Raw genomic sequence first — 10,006 nt, 5'->3', positions numbered from 1 at the left:
GGGACCACACATGACCCCTCATCATCCCCATGTGACTACCCTTTACCAATCCTCTACCAACTGACAGGCTTGCATGGCAGAACTTTAACAAATCTCTGCAGCATTGAAAAGGCATTCTCTAATAATTAACCATCATTCTTACCTTGGGATTATTTGTATTGCTTCCTATGTCAGTAGACTATTCTGCAACTCTGCAGTCAGCTAGAGTTCACCATGCGTTAGAGTTACAAGGCTATACACGACTACTGTTTGAGGTGTATCTTGCATAGCTGAGAATAGAAGTAGAAATCTGGTTTTGGAATTTATAGCCTGACATGCCATTTCAGAGTCAAGCCTTTCTGCATTTTTCTGTTTCTTACCAACTCCCTTTCTCTCATCTCCTCAATCTTGATAAGCATGCATCGCTGGATGTTTGTAAAATGACATCACAATAAACTAAACCAAACCACATACAGCACATGCCTCAGTACTGTGCGTGTGTGTGTGTGTGTGTGTGCACGCCCGCCCATTTGCACACGTGTCTGCATGTGGAAGAGCGAGATGGACATGGGAAGTGCGATGATCAATAATGATGTACGGGTAATCATGTACTTATATGACATCAGCGTGTGATTCACAACCAACATATCAGTATCAACATCAAATGAAGAATATCTTCCGACAGAGTTTGCGTCTGTCGGATGAGAAAATACCTTCAAAAAGCTTGTGGTTTTGAATGAGAACATTATATTCGATATTAGTAATCCTCTTGTGTTTTTTTTATTGGATGGGTGACCAGAGCACATGGGGTCAGCTCCTCAGTAACACCCCAGGCGCTAGTTACTCACCCTGTCTTGCTCAAGCAAACATTTGATTGCCAAATGTGTGAGTCAAATCCAGGAACCGTTTGAGGGGATGAGCGATGAGATGAAATTTGCTTCATGGTTCACTATTGTCTCAAAACATGGACAAGAATCAAGTTAGACATTTCCAATTCATGATCCCCTTGGGTACATTCTGGTTGCAGACAGTGCTGTGTGCGAAGAAGCTTAAAATGTTAAAACACAATAACAAATATCGATAAATCAAAAGCAGAAGACATTTTCATCAGTCAGGTCCAATTCACATTGGGCCTCTCAATGAATGGGGGTGAAAAGTTTCATACTGTTGTATACGCTCAGCATGTACTGATGTAAACATCTTAACTCAATGAATAACTGGAAACTATATTTCAAAGAAATGGTGAATGAAGTTTAACCCAAATCAACCTGACAAAACAGTGTCTGAATGACAAATGTCTTGTTAGCATTATGTCCTGCGGCTCGTTTATGATGTCACGTGTTCCTGCTGCCACGTCGAGGGTCTGCAGAGTGTCGGCCATATGTCGGGCGGAGGGCGGGGGTAGAGTGAACAGCTTTGGCTTTCACACATTAATTTCTTTGTTTGTTGAGAAATGCTTATTGTGGCAACAACCTCCTCTTGTGTGTTGCCGTCGAGGCCAGCTCTGGTTTTCATCTTGACTGGAAAAAAGACGTTAGAAGAGAAAGGAAGAAATAAGGAGTGAGAGACAGAAGACAGACAAAAAGAAACACTTTAGGAAAGAATGACATGGCACAGAGACAAGGCGGCCATTAAAACCAGCTGACAATCCTACTGATTGATTTCACCACATCAGAGATGGCACTGGATTTGCGTCTGGCAGCGCAGACTATGTAAGTGTAAGATAAAACACAGCAACTGACGGCTATTTTAAGCAAACGACTTCCAGCTACTTCTGAAACTCCACCGAGTGCTGAAGGAAAGTGGGCAAAGAAAGACAAAGTGATAGGTCTGCGCTGTCAAACTGTTTAAGAAAGCTCAATTACAGTTAAGTGTATTCACAAAAGTACACACACTCTCAGAAAACAGGGTCCAAACTACACAACTAATCAGCATTGCTTCAGTGTGTCGTCAGAGATAAATGTGGAGAGGCAAGTACTGTCAAACACTCCATGCTCTGCAGGGAACCGTATGGACTCCATTGGCACTTGTCCCACCTTTTACTTACAGTATCACAGAGATGCAAAAAGAAAATAAGTTACTTAAAACCATTTGTGTTTATCGTTGGCCTTGACTAGCTCAAGCCTTTACCTTGAGATTGGCACGTAGTATGAAATTGATTCCGTTGTTGTATCAACCCCATAGTTGCCATTTCCTTTGTTCTTCTGTCTTCTCTTATCAGTCTCAATCTTTACTGGCTAGCACTTAAAACAGTTGTTTTTACAAAAAAATCAGAAAGAATCCCAAATATTTCTGTCTCTGCGTGTGTTGGTAGACAGCTGCGGATGATTACCTGGGCTCAACAGTGTGTCATGGCAGCCAAAACGATATGCTGTGACATTAGCGTTACTTCCTGAGTTAAAGGTCTAATGTAAAATGTCAGGGGTTTGAAAAGTGAGAACCAGATAGCCTGATGCCCACTTCCCTTTGTCCGTGACGCCATTTTTCTAACATGGTGTATTTAGTTCTTTCAAATGTTTGATCTGTCTGTTTTTCATCCATAAAAAGTCCTGATCACAGCTATTTTCTTTGTGAAACATTAGAGCAATTTAGGATACTTAGGATAGCATGACACTGCTATTGTCATGGTCAACCTTTTGGCAATTGTCAGAGGAATTTCGTCAAACTAATGGATGTCTTTTAAAGGTGTTCAGGCCCTTTTTCAGTGGTGTTGCATCAGACTATTTCAAGTCCAACTCAATCCTTCTTCCTGCCTTACCAATCCCTCCATGAGCCTTTTCCACCACACTAAAGACACAATGATTTTAACCCCTGGCCTGACTGATTGTGACCAGGTGGTCTCCATCGCCAGTCTGTAGGAGGGATTTTGTGTGTGTGAGAGAGAGAAAGGGAGCTTGCACACATATGGAGGTGACTCACAAAGAATAATCAAATGGAAAACCACCAACTTTCACTATACACCCACTATGACGGATGCAGATGTGATTTGGGCAGCTTACAGGACATATAATGTGTTCTGTGTGTGTGTGTGAAAAAGAGGGATTCAAAGAGGCCCTACAGTGAAGTACTCACAGGTGTCCATAGCCATTAACATGTGTTTATAGGTCTGCCTCACACTCATAAGTATGGAAGTGTATTCCTGGTGTCTCCGGCTGGGTAGACAGCCATGGAAAATCACTGCAACAATGTTCTCATAGGCAATTGTTTAAACAAAGCCTAATAAGTGCTGTCAGTACATCTTGAGTCTGTATCTCACTGTCACCAGACACTCACAATTATATTATATTATGTCATGGGGGTCTGTGAGAGGGGGTTGTGAGCCCATTTCCTCTCTTACGATTTATATACACCAAAGGTGAAACTGGAGCCTTTGGTTACGATTTAGCTATATTGCAATGGTCGTATGTATTTCTGAATTTCTAGCATGCTAAAGTCTTTAGAAGTAGCTCAGCATGTAAAGTATTCCTGACTCAGGTAGAAGCACTCTGGCCTTACCATTAATGTGGAATTTAGGCTCCGAGAAGACTGAAATGCCATCCCTGGACCACTACCACTATTGCTGGTGCTACAGTAAACACCTTTTGAGTGGACATGTGTTGCTGGACCAAACACTGCGTGGGAAGTGAATTAGGATTATAGGTGAAAGGCAGAATGGTGATTAAAAAAAAAAGAGTAGAGACATTCAGAGATAAATAAATTCAGAGACAAACATCCATCACAGTCAATTTTGAAGTGGGCGATGAGATAAACAAAGATCAGAGATAATGTAACCCAGAGACTCCTCTCTCTTGTTTTGGCCACAGAGCATACATTTCTAAAATATATAAATAAATAACTTCCTCCCTCCTCTGCAGTCGGTTCACTGGAGGCTTCCTGCCCTGATTATGCAGGTCAACATGTTGTCAAAGAAGATGCTTGTAAAACACATTTATGGCTAGGTTACATCTTGAATTAGTTGTATTGATGTCTTTGCAAGGAGAGAGAGAATCACATTTAAAAGCTTTCAGCTCATAGTTTATTTCTGTCTAGAGACCCACTTTAAAGCCAACATGGAACCTCAATCATCTTCCTCATAAACCTAATTTAGGAAATTATAATCTAAATAAAGTCAGTCTATACAGAAGGTCTTCTAACCACCAGCCATGGCTATACAGTATACTCAATGCAAACTGTGTGCGCCTCAGCAAGACAAACTCTAATAGGTGGTAATTGTCATGTTCCCCCCTTTATATTTAATGATGTCAGGGTTATTACAAGAGAGCCATCCAAGCCCATGGTTTTAGGTTGCATCTGTGTGTCTTCTTGTTTAGAGGAGTGTGACCAGGGGCAGTGACATCCGCTGAATAAAATATCGCCCACATATGGATAGACAGACATGTGCTTTCACACAGTGATACACACACAAAAGTAATGTGACCTATAAAGTTTTAGGCTGCAGTAGTCTGCCAAAGTTCATCAATCACATTTGTAATAGGCCGTTGATTAGTGTTCCTTGATGTTCCTTTAAACACACAGGAGCATGCCCTAATGACAGACACACACACGCAAGTACTTTGACGCATGCTAAATAAAACATTGAATTCTAGTAAACTAATCCTGCCCACATATGCTATGCCCGCTGCATTGTTCTGCTCTATGACATTCGGCAAGCTTGAGTTTCAATTTGGAAACCATAACACAGGTCAGAGCTGAGCGGGGCGTTGGGGGGGGTTTACGGTTTTCCCTGTTAATTTAAATCACAAGGATTATTGTCACTGCTGATTTCCTGCCAGCGACGTTATTGTTTATCCAGAGAGCCTTTTTGACTCAAGAGCTCGATAACGTGGAGGAAATCAAGTCTTTTGATATGCCAGGTGATGTGCTGAAGTTGCACAAGATCTTGGAGTGCAGCAGACTCAAACACACCCGGTCCCATCTGGAGGAATGTGGGCTGAGAAGAGGGCTTGCAGTGCAAAAATGAATATAAACATGGTCGATAATGACAAATTATGAGATTCGTTCTGGAAAACTGCCCCGCCTGGCTCTTTGCTAAGTGTTGCCCGTTAGATTTTAATTGTACAGATAAACTGTTTACAAGGCACGATTATGCAGCACCATGAAACTCTAAAAAGAGAGATGGATCTGTTTGTGCAATTTCTGATCATACTTTTAACTCTCTCTGACCAAATGCTGCTGTAATGAATGTGCTGGCAGTCATGCTTTACCATAAGACTTTCAGGCATGACTAGTGTTGATACAGTATACTACAATGCTAATGACACAGAGGAGATCTTGTAAAGCAAAGGCGCTATAAGGCATGCCTGCTAAGCCACATTAATGTCCTAACTGACAACTTTAGCTAAGCAAGCAGAACTGCGTGAAACCCCACTGCTTTGTGGGTACTATGGGAATTCTATACTGGAGACTTGCTTCAAAAACCAGAACGCCTGAGCACAATGTAAATTGCTTTGATGGTAATGCAATTACTTGAAATGGATTTGTTGCAATTGCTTTGTGGGAGTTCAGGTAAATTGATATAACGTTATATTTTTGCTGTGTGAATCTTCCTAGAGTTTAATCAAAAAATAATGACATAACCTTTTATAGATCGTGCTACAATAGAGTGTGTGTTTTTGTGCATGAAACAGAGCATGCATACTGTACATTTCAAAGATGGTGCTGACTAAATGCATGCTGTAAAGGTCTCACATAATGAGCTGGTGTGTGTTGCATTAATTCACCTCATAAATAAAAGGAAACAGACCCCTACTGATCCCACATGCTGCCTGTGTGAGTGAGCTACTTTTGTAACAATTTGGATACTCTGGCCTTTTAGCTGCTTGTTGCAAAATTACATGTGTAGAGCAAACTGATTTGCTGTACAGAAATAATGATACAAATTAGAGGCCACATCTGCAGGTATAGTAGTTTTCAGAATGACAGCTGCTTAAAGATTACAGGCACAGCCCCAGGTGCATGTTTGACTCTGTGACATATTGCTGCGACCTGCCCCAGAGACACCTCTGGGTCTGACCCTGTATGATTTATCTTTTACACACACATGTGCACAAAGCATATTGCATCAGCTTTTTCCACTTGATTGATGTCCAGAATTGTTATGGATGCATAACTTGCTTTAGGTGCTTCAGGAATCCGTGTGGTTCAGATTCTCAGGATTTTCTTACAGACTTTAATCCAAATGTAGAACACTTAGCAATGGCATAAATAGTAATATAGAATATTCTACGTCCACTGATTTGCTCTGATCTACATCTGGAAACTGAAAAGCATAATTCAAGTCTATTTTAGGTTTTCTTGAGTGCCCTTTGTAATCCTTTTAGGATTACTGTCAGTACTTAAAATACCATTTAGGTTATAGTTTATTAGAACAGTAAGCTATGCATCAGTTGAATGGACTTCAACATGTGACCAGGTTTCTCCATTGCTTAATAAGGTAGGGAGGGACAGGTTTATGCCTTGTTTATGAATTAGGAGAAATTCAGTAGAGTCTGTGATATAAACAATGTCTCTGTTCAACAGAAATATTTTTTTTTAAATGTGATGGTTTTCTTTCAGTTTTTATAGCTATCACAATGTTCCATGTTAAATGCCACAATGTAAGAAAAACAGGTCTCCCTCTGATGGGAACAGTCAAGTATATGCTAGATGATTGCAAACTATTTGTATTTGTGTCTTACCAAACAAATGTTGATCATCTGTTTACATGTTACACTTCAGAACCTCCGATTACTGCCTTGCGCCAACAATCAGGGCCAAGGTAGTCTTTTTACATTCATAAAAGCAGAGTGCAAAAATGCAGGACTTGCTTGGAAGGCGACTGGGCCTGTGTTTGAACTGTAAAAATTCCTACCATTGCTTCAGAAAACATTTGGTCCCCAGTGTCCACGTTTATAACACGTCCAACCTGACCTTGCTCCAACTTAAGAACTTCATTTCTAACACTTCAGACACGCAATGAGAATTTGCTGCGGAAGAGAAGAAAAATGCACAATTCAAAAGGAAAGAATGAAACATACATAAAGAGAGAAAAGCTAATTGAGAAGAGTCTGGGCCTTTAAATTATTGGACCATTGTCATTGAACATCTTTGTTACAGTATCACAGTAGGGCTGCACGATTTTGGGAAAAAATCTAATTGCGATTTTTCTGACAAATATTGCGATTCAAATTGCGATATTTTTTTTTAAGCGACCCAACGTAAGTTTATTGTAAAATGCGGCCATAACTCCGGCTAGGAAGGTCGTATCAACATGCTGCCGTCTCCAGTGGCGTTTTCTCCTGGAGGCCAAGGGAAGCCAGGCTTCCCCTGTTTTTTCGGATTGTAGTTATGATTTTAATAAATACATAAAAAATACTTTGTTTAGTTTCGGACATTTTTTGTTTTGTGTTGCTGCCGGCCCGTCTCTCCCCCATTCTCATTGAGTATTTTACAAAGAGTGAAACAGTGCCCCTCTAGATGTTATGGTCAAACAGTAGATTGCACTCACTGTTGCAAGAGGAGGCCAGCCGAAATTGGCTTCACCTGGTGAAAAAAAAGGGATTGACCAATCAGATGAGGCTCACGTCATGCCCCTGCCAACCTGTGATTAGTCAGGGCCATGCCAAGGGAAGCCAGAGGCGGCTGTCTTCCCTTGCCTCACAATCCAATCAAGTCACATCAACTTCAGTTCGTACTGTAACTGTCATCACCTCCGTTAGAAAGTAGCAAGCAACTGAAACAAGTGCAATTATGGAGGGTGGAGATTTGGAATATTTAATCAAAAATAATTTTACTAAACTTCTGCTACAGCAGAAACTAAAAATGTGGCCCGGTTCTACGGGGCTGCATAAGGGTGCATTGCACCCTCAATTGAGTTGTTATGCACCCTCATTTGAAAAATGAAAAGTGAAAAAATAAATAAATGAAAAGTCAAAAATATATAAGAAGAAGAAGAATATAGTTGAAATAAAATAAATTGTAATTGTGGTTAAATAACATTGTCTGCTGCATTTATTTGGTCAATTTAAACGGTAAGTAGAGTTATTATGTCAGGTGCGCGTGACCTGTGCCGCTGCGCGTTCATCATCTGCAAGGTGCTTACACAGCAGTCAATGATGGACATCAGAAAATGGTTAAAACAACCAGCCCTAATCGCCAGCAGTAACACTGCATCTACTGCAGGTAATAACAGTTCAGATCATGGGGACATTACGTTACCCGACCGCCACCCCTCAGCAGCCCGCAAGTGCCAAAGGACCTCGGCAAAACAGAACCTGCCCAGGTATATTTAAAAAAGTACCCAACTCGTCTGTACAGTGGGGTAAGTCGCTCATTTTGCAGCTCATGTTTTCAAAACAGAGATTGGCTGGAATATTCATGTAAAAAAGATGCCATCTCCTGCTATGCATGTAGACATTTCGGTTCAAGTAAGTCCGATGCCTTCACCACAACTGGCTACAACAACTGGCGCCATGCTCTTGTATGTGATAAGAGACTGGGAAGGCATGCATCAAGAAAAGAGCACATAGATCCATAGATCTCTTAATGTTGCTCTCAAAGTGCACCAGATTGATGTTTTTAACTTCAATATTTAAAAACAAAAATCTTCCCGGGGGAGCATGCCCCCGGACCCCCCTNAATGTGTTTGTTAAATTCGGCATCATGTTACCTATTGCAGATTCAGTTTTCCCAGCCTGGTGCAGGTCTACCATTTTGTTTCTGGTGTCCTTTGACAGCTCTTTGGTCTTGGCCACAGTGGAGTTTGGAGTGTGACTGTTTGAGGTTGTGGACAGGTGTCTTTTATACTGATAAAGAGTTAGCTGTCAAAGGACACCAGAAACAAAATGGTAGACCTGCACCAGGCTGGGAAAACTGAATCTGCAATAGGTAACATGATGCCGAATTTAACAAACACATTTAAATAATTGGTTTAAACGGCATAATAATAAGGACGATCGTCCGTTCTGTGATTCTCCAGAGCACACATGTTATTGTATTAGGGTCATGCAGAGTGAGATGAGATCGCTGTCCCTTTAAGAGAGAGAGAGAGAGAGAGAGAGAGAGAGAGAGAGAGAGAGAGAGAGAGAGAGAGAGAGAGAGAGAGAGAGGGGTGTGGCTTGTGCATGTGTGTTTGTGGATGGTAGAGCGACAGTGAGGTAACGTGTATATGTTTCTGGAAGTGAAAAGAGGCAGCAGAAAAACAGAGGTCTGTGATGTATTTTGTGAAACAGAAGAACAGCTAAATAAATGCAACGGCCTCCCAAGAAGAGCTCGCCTCTCTCCAGTCATTTAAGTTAAAGTGGGTTATTGAACCTGTGCATGACTTCCTTCTGCAGGTAACGGGGAGACGGGCTCTGGCGGCGGTCTCGTTCAGGATCCGAAAATACAATTTAAATATTTTGCACACTTATTCGACTTATTCCTAGTGTGCCACTGGTTACGGTGCCGCGTGCCAATGCTGGCACGCGTGCCAGGGGTTGCCGACCCCTGATTTAGATGATCCAGAAGAGAATTGGGAGAATGTCATATGGTCAGATGAAACCAAAATAGAACTTTTTGGTAAAAACTCAACTAGACGTGTTTGGAGGAGAAAGAATGCTGAGTTGCATCCAAAGAACACCATACCTACTGTGAAACATGGGGGTGGAAACATCATGCTTTGGGGCTGTTTTTCTGCAAAGGGACCAGGACGACTGATCCGTGTAAAGGAAAGAATGAATGGGGCCATGTATCGTGAGATTTTGAGTGACAACCTCCTTCCATCAGCAAGGGCATTGAAGATGAAACGTGGCTGGGTCTTTCAGCATGACAATGATCCCAGACACACCGCCCGGGCAACGAAGGGTGGCTTCGTAAGAAGCATTTCAAGGTCCTGGAGTGGCCTAGCCAGTCTCCAGATCTCAACCCCATAGAAAATCTTTGGAGGGAGTTGAAAGTCTGTGTTGTCCAGCGACAGCCCCAAAACATCACTGCTCTAGAGCAGTGGTTCCCAACCTGGGGGTCGCGACCCCCTTGGGGGGTCGCCAAAGATCGCAGGGGGGCACCAGAC

This window comes from Notothenia coriiceps, unplaced genomic scaffold (assembly GCF_000735185.1).
Source record: "Notothenia coriiceps isolate Sejong01 unplaced genomic scaffold, NC01 NC01_scaffold00003521, whole genome shotgun sequence".
In the NCBI taxonomy this organism is placed as follows: Eukaryota; Metazoa; Chordata; class Actinopteri; order Perciformes; family Nototheniidae; genus Notothenia; species Notothenia coriiceps.
Note: the sequence above shows the minus strand (reverse complement) of the source record.